Source organism: Sceloporus occidentalis, unplaced genomic scaffold (assembly GCF_023333645.1).
Source record: "Sceloporus occidentalis isolate IW3139 unplaced genomic scaffold, rSceOcc1.0.p SCAF_31, whole genome shotgun sequence".
NCBI lineage: Eukaryota > Metazoa > Chordata > Lepidosauria > Squamata > Phrynosomatidae > Sceloporus > Sceloporus occidentalis.
The window spans coordinates 1328577-1332500 of record NW_028317011.1 but is presented as its reverse complement, the minus strand read 5'-3'; positions in this window follow the sequence as shown (position 1 = coordinate 1332500).

Genomic DNA, 3924 nt, shown 5'->3' with positions numbered 1-3924 from the left:
AGAAGCCTAAACAGAAACATATCTCTAGCTAATGCCAATACAATTGATTTAGTCAATATTCTGATTCTTTGTAAAATTATACAACTGGCTAATCCACGAGTACAAATTATCAATCAACTACATTAGTAGTACATTTAAAAATAAATTGCTCTACTATTGGCCCTTTCAGGGAGGCAACATGTACTATCCAGTCCTGCCCAACAAATATATACTGAAGCAAAGAAGCAATGGCTTTTCCAGATATTATGTTTTCAAGAGCAAGAAAGGGCACAGGCAATTTGGAATCTAAAATTAGCAATTTTATGGCAGACAGGAGGCTCCTATTATGCGTATATCTTTCTTTACTTTCAACAGCAGCAAAGGTAATATACAAGTTAGTTAGAGAAAAAAATGAACAGGTAGGTGTAACCAAACATGCTATATGCATAGGTAGTCCATTAGCCAATCAGGTCTGGTAGACAGGTATAGTGGCAGTTGAACCTTATAGCCCCTCCTCTTTCTTTGCTGCTGTTCGGACAGTTAAGTACAATTACTTTACTCTCCTTCATTGTTGTATATTTATGAGATATTATACTGATTATTCCTACATTTATTCACTACGTTTAAATATCATTTATTATTGTATTATATTCTCCAATTTTTATATATTAAGTTTTATTTTCTTATAATTTATTTCTCTTACACCCTCGGGCGCCTCAGGCATCGGCGGGACCCACCTCTCATTTCTATATTAGCTTCTAGGAGTTAATTTCACTTTGTCTCCCTTACTTGTTTGCTGCCGCGGTGCGGTAGAAGCGTCCATTTAGATATTTCTGCTGCTCGCAAATACCATATTGCTCGCACCATCCCCCCTTTTCATTTTCCCGCCCTTAATTTACACTCAGCTGGTGATCAGCTGCTTTGCGTCCCCGCCCATCTTCCTCACAGTACCTCAGCAAGACAAACAGGCTCACTTGTAGCAATTTGCTTCAAATACTAGCAATTTGTTTCTATTTACCTAGCTTTCTCTACAACCTACCTATACTTTACAATTATTATTATATACTGTTTCTTTTTGGCTCCTTATCAGCATTATGGCCAATAAAGAAATCAGCCTCCACGTCCAAAATACACAGACACTTGGAATGTTAATCTTATTCTAGATTTATTTAATTCATGGAATGATAATGATTCACTTTCTCTTAAACTGTTTTACTATGTTTAATTTCTTTTAAAAGAGTGTCGGATGTTAAAGCTCTAGATATATCTAACAGAACTTTTTCCCCTGATGGTGTTTACTTTATTATAACCAGACGTACCAAAACTAACCTTAAAAAGGTATTTTATCCCTGTTTTCCTGACCATCGTGTCGTTCGATGTTTACAAACATATGGACTCTGCTTTCATACTCTTAGAAGTTCGTCTTCCCAACAGTTACTAATCTCCTATTGTAAAACCTACGCACCAGTTACTTCTGCCACCCTAGCAAGGTGGGTCAGACTTATGTCCACTAGAGGTGCTATGTCTACCAAAACCTTACAAGCACGAGGCTCCTTAAATGATATCCTTAAAGCAGCCGATTGTTCATCGGCTTCTACATTTAAATCGTTTTATTACCGACCTCAAACTCATGTCTCTAGTGTTGTTTTATAGTTATACTTATACTTTAAACCAGCATAATAGGAGCCTCCTGTCTGCCATAAAATTCCAGGTTTTCCTAGTCTGGACGTCAGAAAATATAGATTTTATTAAAGACAGTCCCACCCTTTACCCTCCCGGTTTGTTTTTTCTTCTCAGCTTGAGACGGACAAATACTACTTCACCGTTACAAGTTCTCCGGTTTTCTCTTCAGGAATTGTTTCTTCTCGTTGTTTATTCTACTAAGACATGTCCTCTTGCATCAAGAAAGAGGAGGAGCTATAAGGTTCAACTGCCACTATACCTGTCTACCAGACCTGATTGGCTAATGGACTACCTATGCATATAGCATGTTTGGTTACACCTACCTGTTAATTTTTTTCTCTAACTAACTTGTATATTACCTTTGCTGCTGTTGAAAGTAAAGAAAGATATAAGCATAATAGTCGCCTCCTGTCTTTAATAAAATCTATATTTTCTGACGTCCAGACTAGGAAAATCTGGATTTAACTAGCGTTAACAGTCCTGGAAAAGGCAGGGTTTTCCTGTCTCAATAAGACAATGGGTTGTGCAGATAGATATTGGCTACAATGGATACATTTTTACATGTCAATTCCAGATCATTAAAATAATAAACTCATTCAGAAAACCAAAGAAAAAAATAGAAACCCTGAATGAGGGGAAAAAATACAGTTACAGTATCATCCTGTGTCAATACACTGACTGTAGCCTATAAAGAAAGCCTGTACACTACTACTTTACTAAATATATGGCACTGAATTAGGAGTTACATGGGCATAGCTTCTTATCCAAGCATATATTTTCACTTTCATTACAATAATTGTCACATGAAATACTGTGTCAGCTAAACCACATTGGCTGTAATGAGCTTCCGCTGTGGCAACAATCTACATTAATATCAATTGGAAGGTTTCCTTTGATGTTATCGGATGCACAGTAGCTGAAAGGTGGAATCAATGTACTCTGTGCTATTATGAGACCACCATACGGTATGTGTCCATCATTGAAATCACATGCAACATATTTTTGCTCTCTCATTTTTCTCTTCTATCTCTCTTTTCCCTCGCTCCATTTTCTCTATCCTTTATTCTTCCCTCTACCCTATTTTCCCTTATAGTCTCTGTCTTTTTGAAAGTTTTCTCACCACCATACACACAACAGTATCTGATGCCGAGCACCCAACACCCAACAACATCTTTGCAATCTGTCACCCCCAAACACTTGCCACCCCACACACAACAGTACTTTACCACAAAATACACTTAGACATAGACACACACTCCTCTGCACCACTAACTCTAGGCTCATCACTGACACTCTTAACACTATACGCTAATGCAGTGGTTCTCAACCCGTGTATCCTCAGGACCCACATTTGTCTTTGGTCATTAAGTCGTGACTTTTCCGAAACATTATATTTTATTCCATAAAACAACTTCTGCAGTAAACCCAATAAATAGATAAACAAACAGTCATTGAAACATATGAGGTAGAACTAATGGGAAAACTGGGTATGCTTTTTGATTTGAGACGTGTCTCAAAGTCTGGGGTGATGGTAGACAAAGCAACTCTGAGGTCATGTTCAATGTCCATTCTGTTTCTATGCTTTGTCTTTAACTGAACCAGAGTTGAGAAGCCACTCTCACAAAGATAAGTTGTGCTGAATGGTAGTAAAACTTTGATGGCATGGGTTGAGATGGAAGGTGTGATGGAGTGTGTGATGGAACTGTCCATCACTGGGGCCCCGGGAGAGGACTGAAAGCAAGCCTGCTACCCACAGATTATGGACCCTGTCTCCCTGCCCTGGCGAGTGGGACTGTTGTCCTCATCTGGGACCCGAACTCCCCAGTCTCTAAGTGCACCCCAGTACTGGTTAGTGGGATAGGTGCCTCTTGCCAGCCCCCTGCATCCACAACTCTAGGGGCAACGGAGCTGTGCTCCCCGACTGAACTGGATGCAGACCCGGTTGGGGTCTGGCCCCAGTTCAGTCTTCTTTTTAAAAGGGGAGATCTGTGACAGAATGACCTGTCATACAAGGCCCCAAGGTACTCAGAAATGGCTCCAGCCTGGCTGTCAAACAAAGATAGTACAGGCAGGAACTCCATTGTTTAATTAATCCCATCAATAGGATTGCTGCCAAGGGATTTATGTTAATGAAGTTATGTGGATATATGAGTCTATGTTTTACAACAATAAACTGTTCATTCCTGCTGTACTCAGTTCAAGGTAATTGTGTCTACTTATTGGGTACACATAGCAGGGTTCCAAGGTACGCATGCTGGCTGG